This window comes from Pinus tabuliformis, chromosome 8, assembly GCF_031772625.1.
Source record: "Pinus tabuliformis cultivar Carrire ecotype Pingquan chromosome 8, CPIR1, whole genome shotgun sequence".
Classification (NCBI taxonomy): Eukaryota; Viridiplantae; Streptophyta; class Pinopsida; order Pinales; family Pinaceae; genus Pinus; species Pinus tabuliformis.
In genome coordinates, this window is record NC_142294.1 from 480,641,224 (window position 1) to 480,662,672 (window position 21,449).

Here is a 21,449-nt window from a genome sequence, read left to right on the forward strand (position 1 = left end):
GGAACAACTTCTCACACTCGAGGAAGATCGCTTTATTGCAGGATTTCACTAACAAGTGCAGAAAGGAAGGGAAAAGGCCCGACACGACCAACATATTAAGAAAAATTTTTTAAAGAATTTAGACTTGGTGTTATTGTATGATAGCAAGTTCGCAAAATTCCCATGAAAATTAAAAATGCATTTGTTAGGACCACATTGTTTGGGTTATCTCAGATGGTGGCACAGTTCAGCCTGCGAAGCTGAATGGAGAACTCTTTCCAAGACGAGTAAATGGGAGTAGGTTGAAACTCTATAGGGACGATTGTGTCCTTGGTCGAACTACGAAATGAATACATGAATGGAGAAGAGTCTTAGAGCTATGGGAAGTTGGAAGGAAGCACGAGACTTTAAACTACGCTGCCAAAGAAGGATTTCCTTGAGGAGGAAGTTTTGCGCAGTATTAAGGAGGATTGCGTAGGTGGAGGAAGATGCAACGAAGAAGGAGTAACTATGTTGCAGGGAGGGGTTTGACATAGTTCATCTAGAATATGACCATTGGGATTGATACAGTTGACATGACAGGGAAATTTCCATTAAAAGGAGCGGGGGGGGACGCATTTAATGAGCAAATCAGGGAAAATCTGCCACCAAATTCACATTTATAAGATGGATCTGAAGGAGATCATGAAGTTTGAAATTCAAAAGGGTTATAAATATGGAAACCTGCTCCACATTTGAACACTTTTCTCGCTGAGATTTCGACTAGTGGTTTTTCACTAAGTGTGATCTTAGCGTTCTGTTAGATGAATTGGGAGGATATTGAGCACAAATTTCTTAGAAGAGGGCTAGGATTCCTAATGAATGCTACACCACCAACACCTGTCATTGGGCCGAGGTCCCCAAGGATGAAAACTACTGGCACAAGCATGCAGAAGCAGAAGACAAAGTAGCCTCCAGTTAGGCAATCATTGAGAAAAATCACTAAGGAATAAAGAACTAAGGAGAGGCTGGACAAGCAGAAACAACCGATGGAGCCCCAAGATTCAGATGTGGAAGAAGTGGCCGATGGAATAGAAGATATCAACACAGAAGATGTGGAACCAATCTCCAGGTTTCCACCTTATATGCCACCATGAAAACCAACCTCAAAAGTTACCAAGGACCCAAATGCTATAAAATTCAAAGTATTTACACCACTGCTACTAGATGAGGTGCCGATTGAGGGAGAGTTGTTGGCAAGGGTGCCACAACTGCGCATGGAGGACTGGGATCTTAATGATCAGAGCAAGTATCCCCAGTTCGAGCCCAAAAAGTATCTAAAATTAGTTTACTATGAAGAAACTGGAGTAACAAGGGTTGAAACACTACTGTGGGCGACAAAAATTCAGTGAGCTGGGCTATTGAATATGTTATATATTTTGCACTTTGGGCGTAGCAATATCAACACAATTTGTGTGCGCCAGCTATTGGCGTTGGTGCATGATGGATATCTATGGATGGGGGCAAGGATCCCCATTGATGATATGTTGATTAGAAGGATAACTGGGCTTCCCTACCAAGGAGTGAATCTCGCTGACGCATTCGTCAGAAAATATCAGGAGAAAAAGCTGGCTGAGAAGATGAAGGAGTATGATCTAATCAGGAAGTCTAGAGGATTTCTCATCAACTCCATTAATGATCTAGCTATGCACTTTTCCATGCACATTTTGGCTGGGAAAATAATGAGAAAGTGTCAGGTGGATGAGGTATCCACATCGGTCGTATCATTGGCTGCGTAGTGCAGTAAGGGTGTCCAGTTTAACTAGGCAGGATATTTGTCCCAAAAAAATTTGGATGACTGCCGAAAAGCATAAGAGGAGGGAATACAATTCCACTACACGTGGTTATTTCTCTTGATAACATTGACAACATGGAGAACACTAGAGGAGTCATAGTTCCCCACTAGGGACCCACATATCTAAGAGGCTACGATGTTTTCCTCATTTTGGGCTTCTAAGGAGATGACCTTTATTATAGAGAACAAGATGTTCTGGGTCTTGGTTGAAATGGAGTTGCACACGATGATTAGCCAAAAGCTAAGGCTATCACCAGTTTTATTTGAGCAATACAAAGTAATTGTAGACTTCAAGGTGGAATTTCACCATGTACACATCTGCGCCAAGAAGGACCTGGAGGAGGTATGGTACAAGCTACCATTCTTGGTCACTGATGATGAAATCGCGTAAGTGGTGAGAAACTAGCCAAGTGATTGGCTAACTCCACCAATAGAAGGAGAAAAGAAAGAACAAGTAGGCACTGATCGAGAAACAACAAATGTTTTAGGTGCATGGACTGAGAAGCAGCCAACTAAGAAGGGAAACAAGAAAGGCAAAAAGAAGTGACTGAGAAAGTCACAGTTGAGCTAGACAAGGACACTACGCTGGAGACGGAGTGCGCAACCGATAAAGAAGAGGAGGCCACCGAAGGCAATGATTAGGGTGGTGAGGACCCTTTTTTTGACACTGAGGAGGTAGATTACCCATTCACAGTTAAAAGTTAGAGACAAAATGCTGGAGGAGCGCGGAAGAAGAAAAAATGAGACAGGTCCATTGGTGCAGAGCTGATGGTCCTCACTGAGGGGGACATCGACGAGATTGGGGACACAGTTCAAGAAATGTCGAAGGAAATGTGGGGAAGCATTGAACACCAGTACAAAAAAATGTTGACAGAGGTCCAACAGGGCCTCAAGAAGCTAGAAGTTCAGGAAAGTGCAGTTCATGCAAGCGTGACATAGGCGAGCGTGGGTCAAGCGAGAGTGGCACCATTTAGTACAACTACATAAATCACATACGAGCTTCGGGCTGTGCAACTACCAGGGGGATCTCTACATTTTGAGATAGTTGAAGACCAAGAGCATGCGCAGCACTGGAAAAATATGAGTCTCAACCTTGCGGTGCTCCCCATTGAGACATTGCGCGAGTTACATTAGGGAGTCACTAGTGAATTGAAGATACAAGAACAACATGCTCTGTTGGTGATTAAAGAAGTTAGATATGACAACCAACAGATGTTCAAGGCTAAGAATTAGGCCATAATGGAGTATGATGAGGTAGCCATGCATAGAAAAAAACTAGAAGAGGCCATCACCAAAGCATGCAGTGAGCTACCAAAGCTTCAGATCCAGATAGAGGTAGTACCAGAAGAGAAGCTTCAGAAGCTTACGACAGTAGTAAAAGACTCAAAGGTGCAAGTTGAAAAAGTAAAATTTGAGCTGGAAATGCAGATTGTAGAGTTGCAAATGAGGCTGCAGTCAACAACTCCACTAGAGGTTTGCCAACAATGCGCAACAGACATCAAGGCTACTATGGAAGATATAGCCACTACAGTCAAGGACGGTAGTCAGATCTTTGAAGACACTACGGAGATATGGACCTCATTGTAGGAGGACCCACATGTATAGAAGATACAGGCAGAGATCCGTGACACACAACAAAAGTTTGGCGAAATCAAAGTGATGACACAGACCTTAGCACCTACACAACGGTTTTCCCGTCTCCAGGAGGGATAATGTTTACAGGGATAGATTGATGAGATGTGGTGAAAAGAGCAGATCATTTCAACATTGACACAATCATGGGCCGAGGAGGCCATTTAGCTTTCACAAACATTAGAGAACAAGATGAAGAACATCAAGCAGGCACAAAGAACCATTGAATTGGCAACAACAGGGATGATAATTGAGAAGTTGGTCAAGGAAGTCCGACAGGCTACCACGTAGTGCCTAGAGATAGTTCTGCCTATGAAGGATGCATACAATAGTCTCAAAGAAAATATTCAGGACATACCAGCTCAGTGACTCGGGATGAGTGACATCTTTGTGTTAGGGGCTTGTTGGGTAGGGTCCCCCTAGGTCAAAGTTTTGTAAAAAATACACATTTTGAGGAGCGGATTTCGATTCATGTAGTGTTTTAGAAGTCATAGGGGCTTTAAGGCAGGTCAAAGCCCCTTATTTTGTAAAAGAATGGGATTAAATTGTATGTTTTGAGTCCACCCATGGTTTGTGGACCATGGTATTGTAAGGAAAAAAGATATACGAAGGGATTTCTTAGCAAGTCAAAGGCATGTTATGTTACACTTGGACATTTTGAGTATGTAATTATCTTTCTGTATTCAGGTGAAGGGGAAGGCTCCTGAAGTTGTGTGCATGGAGACCTTGGTAATTCTACAACTGTGTGCGTAGGGTAATAAAGATTGTAATTCTAAATACCTGAAGATAATAAAGAAGATTTTGAAGGCATATCTATGTACTTACATGTTGTGCTATTATATTCAATTACTATTTACTTCTGTGTTGCGCAAGTAAAATATAGATTATAATTGATGTATGAATGCTGTTACAGTTAATTACAGTTAAGATCCATTGATTTATGCATAGTAGATAGAGTTTAGATCTGCGAGTAGTCTTTTTACATAAATAGATTAGATTCGATATAATACTAAGTAATATCACATGAAGTAGATATAGATCTAATACTAGGTCAAGATCCACACTCCATATCCTTCTAGATGTGGAAACGTGGCTCCAACATCCCCCAATATCGCCTCGGGTGAGATTACGGTCTACGCGAGCAGATCCTTGTTGAAAGGGTCGATGGTATAGGGTTTTTTTGGTTAGTGCAACTAACTCTGAACCAGGGTATGAATGTTGTTACAGTTTATTATAGTTAAGATCCATTGATTTATGCATAGTAGATAGAGTTTAAATCTGCGAGTAGTCTTTTTTTATGAATAGAACAGATTTGGTATAATACTAAGTAAGATCGCATATCGCAGATATAGATCCAAGACTAAGTCAAGATCCACACTCTGTATCATTCTAGATGCAGAAACCTGGTTCCAATGTCCCCCAATATTGCCTTGAGAGAGAATGTGGTTTGCATGAGCAGATCATTACCGAAAGGGCTAGTGGTATAAGGTTTTTTTGGTCAACATAACTAACTCTGAACCTGGGTCTGAGCCCCTCAAGCCAACAACAATATCATCAAATCAAAATAACAACACAAATATTCTCTATAATCTAGAAAAATAGTGGCCACAATCTATCAAATAAAATTGAATAATATCATGACCAACAACATAAAAATATCACACACTCAACCGTAATATCAAACCCTCACTACAAAATATAATTGCTACATACTATAATTAGAAACATACAACACAATGGCTATGTGCCAAATGCATTAGCAACCCCTGTAAGAACAAATGTGAGAGTCACCAACAAAATATACTCCAAAAACATGCAAAAACTCTCTAAACAATCTTTGCTACAACAGCCTCAAATATGACATAAACACTGATGCAATGCTTCAACAATCTAGTGCATTCACTGCCATTTACAATGACTCACTAAAGCAATTCTTCTCACAACTAGGTTTGAAGCATACTCACATTATGCAACTTTCTCTTCATCACATACACACATCATCAACCCTCACTCAACTCCAAAGTGAAGTATATAAAACATGAAGGGAAAAATTGGCCTTTGGGCTGAGATCAAAGGTACACAAATTGGACTAAGTCAATCCACTAACATCAGTACTTGTGCACTAAATGTGTTCACATCATTGGAGGACCTTTTCAAACCATTCTTGACCTTTACAACTTAATATAGGAGCCTATGGGAATTTCCATGCCAATTTTCATTCGATTTGCGTGAGGAATGCAAAGGATTTTTCATGAAACACCTCAGTCGCACACACAACACTAGCTTAAATCGACTGTTCTCATGCACATGTCTCCTTCCTAGCAAATTGTTGGCTTATAGGGACCTCACCTAGGTTCAGAGTTAGTTAGCCAAATAAATCCCTACACTACTGGCCCTTTCGGCATCAGCCCGTGGAGCGCGGACTGAAGTCTCACCCGAAGCAGTATGGGGGATGCTGGAACCAAGTTTCCACACCCTTGAGATGGTTGTGATGTTAGTTTATTCCAACTATACCTTCTTTCATATAGGTTGCTTTGTGCTCTATTCTAACCTTTAATACTTTCGCAAAGTGTTACAATCGGCCTTCGTGCAGCCCTAACTAGGGGCTGAGATGCTTTCGTGTTGCTAGGGCATTGAACTACACTATTTCCCGAACTAGACTAAGTATCTTACTTATCTTAGTGACAGATCTTAATTATCTTCGCGTAAGTAGATATTCTAACTTGTGTTCACTTAACCAATACAATTATACTCATTCGTACATCATATAAGCATTAGAAGTGAAATTCATACCCAATATAACAAATGCAGAAATAGAAAATAAAGACGCAAAAATGATAGAAACTTCTCTTTATTAATACTTCCAGATGATTACAGACTCGACTTGCCCTGCGCAGTTAGCTGCAGGGGTCCACGCACTTAGTTGCAGACTACTAGGTCTCTGCGCACTCAGCTACAGAGCCTCTACCTATGCTACGACCCAAAACTTAGACTTACACTTTAGATCTTTCTCGCATACATCTTCATTATCTCCTCTATGAATTATGCTATCAAACTACTTCGAGCTTTACTCTATTTATACAATCCCATGGTATGTGGACCATGGGTAGATATTCTATAGCCGACATCACATTATCAAAATAAGGGTTGACAACCCTATGACTCTTTAATAGTTATGCGCTCCACGCCCACAAAATGCAGAGTCTTTACATTGGAATTACAAAATTAGACCAAAATCTGGGCTCTAAGCCCCAAAACTGCCCTTGGGGGATCTTGCACCCAAGAGGCCCCCGACAAAAACATCATGACTCACCCTCGAGTCACTCTGTAGGTGCGGAGATCTTAGCGCAAAGACCTCCCAACTCCGATTGGATTGCTACAAGTTCAACAACGCACTGACAGAGAAATCGGCTGCACAATGACAGAGAAATTGGGCGCACGCACTACTAATTCCTTATTTTGCTGGACAAAGTATCCTTCTGGTGCAATTCTAGTTGTTAGAAAGTGAATTATATCTTCAAAATGTCCATCCGGTACGCGCACAACAAAGAGTTGCGCGTCGGGTAATCCTTCCTCCAAACTACTAGGTTCTTCCCCTATCTTGCTGCGCGACAGGTGATCTGGTCCTGCATTCAATCGTCCAGGCTTCAAAACAACTTCAAAGTCATATTTTTTGAATAATAAAAGCCATCTGTAGATGCACCCCCCCAACACAGGCTTATTGACTAGGTATTTTAGCATAGAGTGATCTGTATACATCTTAAAGTGACCTCCTAGCAAGTAGTGTTGATACTTCTGGAGTGCATATACCATAGCTAGCCCCTCACACACAGTGGTGGAATAGTTCTTCTCTGCTTTGGATAATCTGTGACTTTCCAACATGATAGGGTGATCCAAGCCTTCTCCACCATCCCGTGTTAGTACTGCCCCCAGTGTTATACACGACGCGTCAACATGGACATGAAACTCTTTCTTCCAGTTCGATAAGACAAGGATCGGTGCAGTGACCATCTTTTCTTTCAATATATCCAGGCTTTTCTTACAGTCATCATTCCAACAGAATGTGACATCCTTCTTCAATAATTTTTCCATCGGCGCAGTGATCTGGACATATCATTTGATAAAATTTCTGTAATATCTTGTATGTCGCAGAGTAGCGTGCAACTGTTTCACACTTCTTGACACTTTCAAGTTCAGAATCACCATGATCTTCGTGGGGTCTACCATCAGCCCTTGTCTGCAAAACACGTGACACAATAGGTTCCCAAAATGAACAAGAAACACACACTTCTTGAGGTTGAGCACGATGTGGTATCTTCGACAGGTATCTAGCATCAAGCGCAAGCTAGCTACATGGCGCTTAACCAACCCAAATACAGTCCAGTCATCGAAATAGACCTCCAAGAACTTATGAATATATTCCTTAAATGCCACAACAACCACGCGCGAAAAGATAGCAGACGCATTCTTCAATCCAAATAGCATGACAGTATATTGAAAGCAACCCCACTCAGTTGCGAAGGTTGTCTTGCTCCTATCCTCCGGCACAATTTTGATCTGGTGGTACCCTAAGAATCAATTAGTGAAAGAATATGCTTCCTGATGCACATGTCTGCTTCCTAGCAAATTGTTGGCTTATGGAGTCCTGACCTAGGTTCAGAGTTAGTTAGCCAAACAAATCCCTACACTACTGGCCCTTTTGGCATCAGCCCGTGGAGCGTGGAATGAAGTCTCACTCGAAGCAGTATGGGGGATGGTGGAACCAAGTTTCTGCACCCTTGAGATGGCTGTGCTGTCAGTTTATTCCAACTACACCTGCCTTCGTGCATGTTGCTTCACGCTCTATTCTAACCTTTAATACCTTCGCAAAGTGTTACAATCGGCCTTCACGTAACCCTAACCAGGGGCTGAGATGCTTTCACGCTGCTAGGGCAGCGAACTACACTATTTCTTGAACTAGACTAAGTATCTTACTTATCTTAGTGACAGATCTTAATTATCTTCGCGTAAGCAGATATTCTAACTTACGTTCACTTAACCAATACAATTATACTCATTCGTACATCATATAAGCATTAGAAGTGAAATTCATACCCAGTATGACAAATGCATAAACAGAAAATAAAGATGCAAAAATGATAGAAACTTCTCTTTATTAATACTTCCAAATGATTACAGACTCGAATCACCCTGTGTAGTCAGCTACAGGGGTCCATGCACTCAGCTGCAGACTACTAGGCCTCTGCGCACTCAGCTATAGATCCTCTACCTATGCTACGACCCAAAACTTAGACTTACACTTCACATCTTTCTTGCATACATATTCATTATCTCCTCTATGAATTATGCTATCAAACTACTTAGAGCTTCGCTCTATTTATACAATCCCATGGTCTATGGACCTTGGGTAGATATTCTACAGCCGACATTACATTATCAAAATAAGGGCAGAAAACCCTATGACTCTTTAATAACTACGCGCTCCGCGCCCACAAAATGCAGAGTCTTTACATTGAAATTACAAAATTGGACCAAAATCTGGGCTTTAAGCCCCAAAACTACCCTGGGGGGATCCTGCACCCAACATGCCCCCAAAATAAACATCGTGACTCACCCTCGAGTCACTCTATAGGTGTGGAGATCTTAGCGTGAAGACCTCCCAACTCTAATTAGATTTCTACAAGTTTGGTAGCTCACTGACAGAGAAATCGGCCACACAAGGACAGAGAAATTGGGCATGCGCACTACTAATTCCTTCTTTTGATGGACAGAGTATCCTTCCGGTGCAGTTCTAGTTGTTAGAAAGTGAATTATATCTTCAAAATTTCCATCCGCTATATGCACAACAAAGAGTTGCGCATCAGATAATCCTTCCTCCAAACTATTAGGTTCTTCCCCTATCTCGATGCGCGACAGGTGATTTGGTCCTGCATTCAATCGTCCAGGCTTCACAACAACTTCAAAGTCATATTCTTGGAATAATAAAATCCATCTGCAGATTCACCCCCCAAAAACAGGCTTATTGACTAGGTATTTTAGAGCAGATTGATCTGTATACATCTTAAAGTGACCTCCTAGCAAGTAGTGTTGATACTTCTGGAGCACATATACCATAGCTAGCCCGTCACGCGCAGTGGTGGAATAGTTATTCTCTTCTTTGGATAATCTGTGACTTGCGAACATGATAGGGTGATCCAAGCCTTCTCCACCATCCTGTGTTAGTACTGCCCCTAGCGCTATACACGATGCGTCAACATGGACATGAAACTCTTTCTTCCAGTTCGGGAAGACAAGAATCGACGCAGTAACCATCTTTTCTTTCAATATATCCAGGCTTTTCTTACAGTCATCGTTCTAACAGAATGTGACATCCTTCTTCAATAATTTTTCCATCGGCACGGTGATCTGGGCATAGCCTTTGATAAACTTTCTGTAATATCCTGTATGTCCTAGAGTAGCGCACAACTGTTTCACACTTCTTGACGCTTCCAAGTTCAGAATCACCGTGATCTTCGTGGGGTCTACCATCAACCCTTGTCTGCAAACCACGTGCCCCAATAGGTTCCCAAAAGGAACAAGAAACACACACTTCTTGAGGTTGAGAGCGATTTGGAATCTTTGGCAGATATCTAGCATCAAGCGCAAGCTCGCTACATGGCGCTTAACCAACCCAAATACAGTCCAGTCATCGAAATAGACCTCAAAGAACTTATGAATATATTCCTTAAATGCCGCAAAAACCACGCGCAAAAAGATAGCCGACGCATTCTTCAATTGAAACAACATGACAGTATATTGAAAGCAACCCCACTCAATCGTGAAGGTTTTCTTGCTCCTATCCTCTGGCGCGTTTTGATCTGGTGGTACCCTGAGAATCAATCAGTGAAAGAATATGCTTCTTGACCACCTACATTGTCCAACACATCATCCGTGAACGGAGTTGGGAATGGATCCTGTACACAAGAATCATTCAATTTTCTGAGATCCATGCATATCCTTATCTCGTCCTTCTGCTTCTTCTCTTGCACCACCATTGGGCTTACCCAATCGGATTCTTCCACAGGCTTAATGATGCTTGCCACGAGCATTTTGTCTAGTTCTACGCAGACCTTCTCCTTGTATTTCGTATTTAAGCGGTAAGGCCTCTGCTTAACTAGCTTCACGTCAGGTTTTAATGTGATCTTCATTACCCCTAAATCTCCGATTATTCCTTTCAAATATGTATACTTGGTCAGGAATAAGTCCTGATATTTTCAGAGTAACTCAACGACCTTATCCATTGTCGTGTCATCCTAGTAGTCTCTGATCTTTGTGAATTTGGGTTCTGCCTCCATACCAATATTCACCTGCTTAGTTTTCACCGGCGTGGTTATATTAGGATTCTCAATCAGTGGTCCTTGAACCTCGCAGTGGCCTTCTATTTTTGGAATGTTAATATTCTGTGGATCCTCATCCTCCTCTTCAGTAGTTACATTATAACATTCCAGTGCACAACTCAGCTGAGTAGCCCATTCAGGTTGTGTCAGGTCTAAAGAATCCTGCGGGATCCTAAAGATGGCTGCTTTCACTTCTTGTAGCGCTTCCTCAATACCGTCAAACCCATCCTCAAAACTAAATGTCATCATGAACCCTTCACGTAGGATATCCCATTCTCCTGTCCCATGGAAAAGCTCTGTTTCTACATACCAATTCATTGGAATAACATCCAGGGTATGACAGAATAGGTGAACCCACTCAGGTTGTGGATTTTCTCCATACGCCAGTGTCCACTTGGCCAGATGCACACGTGGATCATCCTATCCATTATACCTGTTTGTCAGTTGCATATTAGGCTTCCCAAATCATACTCACATTATTCTCCTACATTCGTGCCAATCATCAAAACTCCATTTTTTTGTAACCCACCATCTTACAGGCGTAGCGCGCAGTACCCAGTCTAAGGCTTGGAAGCATTGTTGTTTCGGCACCTCCCTTTCAAATGCATCCAAGAAGGTATCAACCTTATTCAGTCCATCATAAGCAAGAAACTTTCTTACTTTTGTTGATACGCATTGCAGCGACCTGGTCATCATATTGCAATTCAATGTAGTTACCTCATGTAACCGATTCTGCCATCGTTCTATTTCTTCGTCAGAATCCAAAGTGCAGGAGCTTTGGTGCTCCCATGTAATCCGTCCATCTGTGGTGGGATTCACCCAGTCTTGGTCTCATGCTGTTATCTTATAAATTCAATCCAGATCATCGTCACTCTCATAGTCGCAGACCGGCTCCGTATAGCGTGATCCTTCAACAGGGTCCAGGGGTACAATTATGCGCAGTGACTTCTTCTCAAAGATCATTTTCCTCTTCTTCAGATTAATTACCCCGTTCATGTCAGTGGCCCAGTCAATTCCTAAGAGTGCGGGGCAGGGATTGTTGTCATTAATAATCTCTATCACTTCGAAATCTGCCAGCACGCTCACTCCCTCAATATCCATAGTTATTCCCTGCAATCGGCCCATGGGTATTATTTTCTGCTGATTCACCATCCTTAGCTGAATTGGAGACCATTGCAGCGTAGGTCTCCCCATTCGCTCCCATGTCTATTTTGGTAGAACATTTGCATCTGATCCCAAATCTATAATGACTTGATCCATCTCGTATTCTCTGATCTGTGCGGTTAGTCTCATTTCTCGTCCCGTTCTTGTATTATGTTTTCCAATCTTGCGGACTATGCGCGGTTCACCTGGCATGGTCCCAACACATCTTTTGATGAGTTATTGTAGCCCTTTCACAGCCTTACTGTTGCGCAGTAACTTCATACATGTTTCTAGGAAACTTGTGAGCATAGGTGGGTCCATTTCTGGCCCGGGCTTATCCTTGCTTCTTGAAGTGGAGGCCTCCATGAAGCTCTTCTTAGCTTCCATGAAGGTTTCCCGAGAGTGCTCCAAATCAAACTCGGCCTCTTTCGTCGGGGCTTTACGAACCCATGTACTATCTTTCAATTGTTTCCCTTTGTCATCTCCCATCGCGATTCCACTTTGGAGCACAATGTTTACGTTCAGATCTTCCTCACATGGCTCAGACCTCATCATCTGCAGGTTCTGAGTTGGGGGAGGCGGTACCGTTCCTTTGTCGTGTATCATAGCTATCAATGTAGGAAAATATTTTGTCTCATGATCAAATAGTGTGCAATACTTGCACGATGGGCGCATTGGATTAGTGCAATCATAGTCATAGTGTCCCGACCCTCTGCAATTGTAGCAAATCAACTATCCACGACCTCTACCAGGTCCTCCTTTGCCTTGGCCTCGTCCGTGCCCCTGAAATCTTGTTCACGCCATTCCTACATTCTGGTCAAGGGGCCGCGTTTCGGCGTGAACCCTGTAGGTGGGAGTTCTATCCATCATCAATTCATAGCTTATACAAGAACGCTCGTCATGTCCCACCGACCTAAAAAAGTTGTAGAACAACTGTTGCGAAGTTTGCGTATACTTCTGTAACAGGTGGCATGTTTTCCGGCTATTTGACAGATAGTGCACCACAAAGCAGGTGCTTTGCTAGGTACTGCTTGAGCTTCTGACCTTAAAGGAATCGGTCCTCCTCCTGCGAGGTAGTTTTTAAAGACCGGGCAGTGGTCTTTGTCATGACCCTGACTTTTGCATTTCATGCACGATACTTCTTCACGCACTTCTAGTTGGGCCGTTCTGTCTTGTTTCAGATTTTGCATCTCAAGGCATAGATTTTTCAGCTGTGTGTGGATCTGCTGAACCCCTAGGTTAGGATCTTGCATTGGGGTCTCATGTAGTCTCATGGAAATCTCTAGGGCCTCTGCCTGAGTCGTTATCTTCTGCTGCGACAACGCACTCCTTAAATGTAGTAGTAGCGAAGCTACAAACCACTCGCGATGTTGTCCATCTGTCAAATTCATATTGGCTTCTCGGATCTTACATTTCATTCTCTGATCTAGTTCCCACAGAGTCTCACTTGGTAGCATCGTGATCTCTTTGAATCCCACAATCGACTATGCTTCAAACTTAGGCCTGCTAAATTATCTATTTAGCGTTGTTTGGCTATCCGCGACTCTCGCATTCGGGTTATCGTTGGAGTACTTAATATACCAGGTCAGCACGTGATCCTGAAGGGTGATAACCAGCGTCACTTTCTTTATATGGTCATCTGTAACACCTTCTGCTTCCCATACAGCCCTTACAACGAACCAGAATTTGTTTGGATCTTCATTTCCCAAACCTTTGAACATAGGAAACTTCACTGTGTTTTCCATACTGAATCGCAGTGATGGTGGAGTTGGTATGGGAAAATATGGAGGTGATGGTGGTGAAGTTGGTGGTGGTGTGGGTGGAGGTGGGATTCGCGAAATTCTTTGCCTTATCAAATGAATAGCACTTCGCAGAGAGACCTTCGCGAGCTCTTCCTCGTCCTCTCGCGAAGGTGAAATCAAGGGGTTATTTTTAGGACCGTTATTTCCTTCATTCCTGTAAACCTTTTCGCTTCGCGTAGCCCTGAACATCAAGGTAACTGCATGACCCACTTTTCGTACAACAACATTTTAATCCAAGTATTCAAAGATTTTATGTACTTACCTCGCGGTCCTTTGAGAAAGTGTCATTCTACCTCGCTGTAGCTAACTGAGGTGTCAACCACGAACTCAGTAACGAATCCTCCTATAATCCGATCGAGCCAATGATCAATGGCGCACGCGATCTTATCCTTTGATGCTTCCAACCTTCGCACTAGCTCCGGGGTCCACACAATAGGAGCGTCAAGTTTCCACCTTCCTTGGCTATCTACTAGGTTCATGATCCAATCGTATAGATCAATAGGGAAGGACGCGAAAAATATTTCATGGATCTCCGTATATAGGTAGTTGTCTAACCACTCTTCTTTTGACAGTCGCAGGTTTCTATTCTCCTGCGTCGTGAACTCGTGAATTCTTTTGTCCAACGAACCTTCGATTTCTTTCTTAGTTGGATTCCAATGATACGACATCACACATCTCTCATGCAGATTCTGGTCTCGACAACGAAACCATTTTTTGGCTTATGGGGGTCTGACCCAGGTCCAAAGTTAGTTAGCCAAAAAAAATACCTACAGTACTGGCCCTTTCGGCATCAGCCTGTGGAGTGCGGATTGAAGTCTCACCCGAAGCAGTATGGGGGGATGCTGGAACCAAGTTTTTGTACCCTTGAGATGGATGTGATGTTGGTTTATTCCAACTATACCTGCCTTCACGCAGGTTGCTTTGTGCTCTATTCTAACCTTCAGTATGTTCACGAAGTGTTACAATCGGCCTTCGCGTAGCCCTAACAGGGGCTAGATGTTTCCGCGCTGCTAGGGCAGCGAACTGCCCTATTTCCTGAACTAGACTAAGTATCTTACTTATCTTAGTGGAAGATCTTAATTATCTTTGCATAAGCAGATATTCTAACTTAGGTTCACTTAACCAGTACAGTTATACTCATTCATACATCATATAAGCATTAGAAGTGAAATTCATACCCAATATAACAAATTCATAAACAAAAAATAAAGACGTAGAAATGGTAGAAACTTCTCTTTATTAATATTTCTAGATGATTACAAACTCGACTCACTCTGCGCACTCAGATGCAGGGGTCCACGCACTCAGCTGTGGACTACTAGGCCTTTGCGCACTCAGCTACAGAGCCTCTACCTATGCTACGACCCAAAACTTAGACTTACACTTCAGATCTATCTCGCATACATCTTCATTATTTCCTCTATGAATTATGCTATCAAACTACTTAGAGCTTCACTCTATTTATACAATCCCATGGTTCACGGACCATGGGTAGATCTTCTACAGCCAACATTACATTATCAAAATAATGGCGGACAACCCTATGACTTTGTAATAAATATGCACTTCACGCCCACAAAATGTGGAGTCTTTACATTGGAATTACAAAATTGGACCAAAATCTGGGCTCTAAGCCCAAAAAATACCCTTGGGGGATCCCGCGCCTAACACAACTTGTGCTTCTCAGTCGCATGCATAAGGCTACATGTGAGTGACTAGGCTAGAGCATAAGTAAAAATGATGGAACTTCAGTTCAGAAATTCTACCACCTTTTGGATCACCTTCTCCAACATTTGTACATACCTCTAAACCTTTTCCAAGCTCAATGACACCTCAACAAATGGATTAAACAAGTCTCCCAAGTGTCATTTCCAAATTGACCTAAAGGCCAACAAACAAGGTTGACAAGAGTGCTAATAATTCCTCCACTCTCTAAAAAAATTTTGCACAAAATGCAACACATGTGTATTCTACTAAAGCATCTCTGCAAAATCATCATCAATCGAACACACTACTACAACAATTCATCCTCATGAGCATAAGTATGAGGACCTAGATGAAGACATGGTATGCCAATTCATCAAGTGTGGCAACTCCATCCATGAACACCATACAACCAACACGCTACATCATCAAGGCTTACATCATACAGTTGACATCAATCCCAACACAATCATCCAAATGCCAACTCAACTAGCTGCAACCATGCTACAAGGAAGACATCCAAATCACCAACCAGTATACAATGGGTTGACATCAATGCCAACATTAGCTATCTGGAACCATGCACACCATAATGTGAGAATCCAAAAATCTAGTTCTTTGGAAGAAGTGGAGTTTATAGCTTTTCTGGATAAGAATATTTTGGATCTCTAAGAATCTATATAAATAGATCGAACCTTGTATTTAAATGTATTTATTGGAACTTCTAGATGGTAGATGTTCTAGATATATGGTAAACTAGATATGTTTGAGTTTTCAAGTAAAAAGAATTATTTGAAAAACACATATCTATGTGTTGACCTAAAAGGCCATGTGTTCAACTTGTGGACACGGTACAATGTGTTGGTGACATGTGGGTCAAGGATTACCATATGTCATATGACATCGAGAAACATGAGCAAAATACTGCCACATGTCAATGGTATGGATTACTGACATGGCCTAGAACAATGAAACTTTTTAGGGCCATAAATTTGTGTCAGAGCTTAGAATTTGATGAAATTTATATCATTGGGAAGCTCTCAATGAGTAGAAGATGAAAATGGCCTTATAAAGTAGGTTTTAAATGGTTAAAATAAGAGAAATTCGATACCCCACCTACATAAAGTACCTTAGGGTTTGCAAATGTACAATTTGTAAACTAAAAAAGGTGTGGAGGGGATTGGTTGTGTTACAGTTATGGATTGTATTATTTTTCCACACTCTATCTTTATTATTTAATTTATATTCTATTTAATTTTCACTAAGTCTCTAATTATGTGCTTACCTTGTTATATATATGATTTTAGGTGGACCTAAATCTATAGGTCATGATATGTAGGAGAAAGTATCAGGGAAAGTAAAAGTGGAAAAGGTCAGGCAATTGTAAAACCAATGAAAAAAAAAGGTGAATAGTGATCACTTATCACACATTTTATTTTATGCATGAATATTAAATCATGATGGAGGGAGAGATTTCAACTTCCAACAAAGTACACCACTTCCTACAAATAGAATTACACTACCATGAATTTTATATCTTATATTTTCATAGTAATGTAATCCCACAAATGAGGAATTAAAGTATGTTGTAACACATCATTTTCCCCTAGTTTGTAAATATAATTAGGTCTCAATGTTTCCATGAGTCATTACATAGATGTTTCATCAACATTTAAGAATGGAATGGACAAATTAAAAATAATGGAAATGTATTTTGATTATTAACGAGAAAATTATCGAATAACTGATTGAAGGTTGGAGTTCCTACACGAGCCATGATGCCTTGAGAAAGAATTAGCGAAGGACTTAGGAGATCACTATGCCTATCGAATAAATAATCTTCATTGAAATACACATTCCAAATTACCAAACTCAATTTGAAATTTTCTTTCCCTCTCTTTTCACTTTCCCAAATATCATTTATTGAGGGATTTCGGTAGCTAGGCAGAGAACCTCCCACAATTATGGAAGTATGAAGAGACTGATGCGATAGTTGAAAATTTCAAGCAAAGGTACCAACAAGTACCCATCCCTATTTGTCATGACTGACCATGAATTCCTCTATCAACAAAGGAAAAATTGTGAGTCTTCTTGGGTAAGGAAAAGAGGACACATGTGGGGGTGGCAAGAGCAACCATTTTTGACACGTGGAGAATAAATAATGTAGTGTGCATGTAGGAATGGAGTTTTCATGATTAAAGACAACACCCATGAGTGGAAGGAGAGAATTTTTTTGAATAGATTTATTGTTGAGTTTCTATATGAAAGTAGAACTCAATTTGGCTATAAAAAATCATGCAAAATGTTGTCAAAAGTGATATGGGTGAATTAAAAGCAATGGGACCTACTAAACCTTGAATTTGAATTTTGAATTTGGGTAGAAAAGCATGAACCCAACTTGGGAAAAGAGGGTTGCAAATTTGATGCTGCTTGGGCAAGTAAGCGAGCACCGAGAGGTAGGGGTGTTGAGGACTACATAGGAAGTGAAGGTACTTCTTGGTGCTAACATAAACTAGATAAGAACACATCTATAGGAATTTATGGAGGTCATGGGTCCGTGGTTAGAGGGTCTTATACCATTTGACTACCTGTGAAGGAGAGTGGCCTTCACACCAATCAATTTCCTTGAGAAAACTAAGTTATCCTATTGGTATCATGGCCTAGCTAGGGGGTGGTTGGTTCTAGAAAGAGACAGGCACAACTAAACCTATGGATAGGTAGAAAAATTGAGCAAATAATTTTTAGAAAAGTATCTTCATTTGTATTATTGGTGTATATTTGTTATAATTTACTTTATATTTAATGTTTGAATGGATTCTTTCTACTAGATATGACTATGTCATATTGATTTAGTTCCATGGCTAAGTATGTTGGTTTAGTGGGAAATGATATTGATGATGTCAATGGGAACTTAGACACATTACCTTGTTGATGGGATTCATAGGTGGAATATTAATTTTTTACAAGACTAAGAAAGTCTTAGTCTTCATAGAACATCTAATGATGAGATTTGAAATGTCACCAATGTACACATTTTTAATATAGATCTAATCCACGAGTCATCTTAGGATACTAAACATGGCATAAGTGACGTATTATTCCTTAAGATTATCTAAAGAATAACATTAATATTCCTCATATATCATTCTTTAGTTGAGCATGGATCTAGGATGATGATATATGGTGTGATATCGTGGATTGGCTAGAAAAGTGTTAGCCTTGTCATAGTAAATACTTGAGGGCTTGGAACCCCTCTAGGATCAAGTGTAGAAGCTAGGCGTAACCATTTGGTTTACATATGGGCTAATTCAACAAGGTTCCTACTTTCTCAAGGAGGAATTCCTACTTTCTTGAGAGGAGTATACCTTGATAATTTGAAGTGGACATTCATAACTCCCATTTGGGATCATCTTGGAAGTACTTCTCCAACCTACCTAATCAAGCTTGATGGATACGCTAATATAACTTTCAAAATCTAGAATTGAATATATATATATATATATATATATATATATATATATATATACACACACACACACACACACATATTAGCACCTACTAAGAATTATATTTACTAATGGCATGCCATGGGCCAAGGTGGCTTACTAGCCATGAAAGCGTGGGTGTATCTTTATCCTAGGCCTGTCAGTATAACTATACATTACTTAAGCGAGAAGGGGATTCTCAATATAATAGTAATGCATGGTGGTGCCAAATAATTCCCCTAGGGAATTGTAATTTATGTGTAGGCTTATGGGCTAATAGGTATTTTTTTGACCTTGCTATAGGGTAGCTACATAGGTTTGATTATTTTGTATGTCTAAATATGCTAGCTTAGCTTGGGATGTTTCACATAAGGGAAGAAGGGTTAGATTTTGGATTCCATTGTCTTTTTTATAATAGTAAATAGAGAGGAAAATATAACGATGATGGAGGCATTTCAGTTGGTCACAATCAGGTCTCACCCAATCCTCAAATTGTGGGAACCTTCATCCAAGCATGTTATCCTTGAATTTGAAGCAAATTGTTGGGCATGGAATCCCCCCATAACATGTTTTGGGGCTCAAAGCCCAAGTTTTGAGTGATATTATTATAAAACTCTGTAAATTGCGGGCGTGAAATGTATGCTAGATTCATAGGGCTGTCCGCCCTAAGTTTGAATGTAATGTCAGCCTACCCATGGTCCGCAGACCATGGGATTGTATAAATAGAGCGAGGCTCTAAGTGGTAAAGAAGATCAGATGAGAGAATCTAATGGATAGAATGAGATAGCGAGCATAGAAGAAGAGTCTAAGTGTGTCTTGGGTCGTAGTAGTAGGAAGAGGCTTTGCAGCTGAGTGCATAGAGGCCTAGTAGAGTTTGCAGCTAAGTGCGCGGACCCCTGCAGTTGAGTGTGCAAGGTAGAGTTGAGTCTGTAACCGGAGAAAAGATTAATAAAGAAAGGTTTTGTTACAAATTCTATGCATTTATTCTGAGTTATTACATGTTTGATCACAATTGCAATGATATTGTTTATTTACTATGCGCACTTGTATGGATGGTGAATATTGTTAAGTATAACTGAAAACGTACAAATAAGCTAAGTTAATCAACTAATACCGGGATACTAATAAGGACTAGGGTAATAACACTATTTGGCCCCCGAGTAGGGCTTTCGAAAAGGCAGCATCACAAGCTGTGAGGAAAGGGTAAGTGCGCATAACGATGGGCACGTAGGGTTGAACCACGAACCACTTGAAACCATCAGACATCCCCAGGGTCTGGAAACCTAGTTCTAGCACCCCCCCATACTACTTCGGGTGACACCTCAGTCTGCGCTCCATGGACTATTGCCGAAAGGGCCAGTAGTACTAGGATTTGTTTGGCTAAATCACCTCTGAACCTGGGTCAGGCCCCAATAAGCCAACAAGTGGTTCCGTTGCTGGGACCGAGATCTGCATAAAGGATGTCTGATTTCATGTCACTGGAATCCGATAAAGAAAGAAATTGAAGAGTGGTTGGACAGAAAAATTCACAAGTTCGTGATGCAGGAAAACATGAATCCATGAGTATCAAAGGAACAGTGGTTAGAGCGCTACCTAGATACGGAAATGCATGCGATTTTCTTTGCATCCTTCCCCTCTGAGTTGTATGAGTGGATCGCGAAGCTAGCAGACAGTCAGGGAAGGTGTAGACTCGACAAACCGATTGTGTGGACTCCAGAATTATTGCACAGACTAGAAGTGTTGGAAGATAAGATCGCACGCGCTGTGGACCATTGGCTCGATTGAATTATAGGAGGATTTATCACCGAGTTCGTGGTAGACACGACAATAAGCTACAGTGAGGTGGAACAACGCTTCCTCAAAGGACCGCGAGGTAAGTACATTAAATCTTTGAACACTTGGATTAAAATGCTATTGTGTGAAAAGTGGGTTATGCGAATAAATTGATGTTTGGGGCTACGTGAAGTGGGAGGATCTATAGAAACGAAGGTAGCATAGAGATAGAAAATATCCCCTTGATTTCGCCTCGGCAGGAAAGCAAGGAAGAGCTCACAAAAGTTTCTCCGAGAAGCACGGTTAGTCTGATAAGGCAGCGAATTCCATGCCTACCACCTCCACCTACACCACCACCAGTCTCACCATCGTCACCTCCATCTCCGCCCACACCACCTCCGCCACCACAACAGTTCAATATGGTGAGCGCGATAAAATTTTCAGTGTTCAGAGGAGTAGGGAATGAAGATCCGGACCAATTTTGGTTTGTGGTAAAGGCCATATAGGAAGCACAAGGAGTTGTGGATGACAATATAAATAAGGCAACGTTGGTAAGAACATTGCAGGATCGCACACTAACATGGTACATTAAACATTCTAATGACCATCCAAACGCAGGGATCACAGATATCTAGGCTGCACTGAATAGGGAATTTAGCAGGACAAAATCATAGACAAAATCAATTATTTGGTTTAAGAAAATCGGGATGCTTCTAGGTGA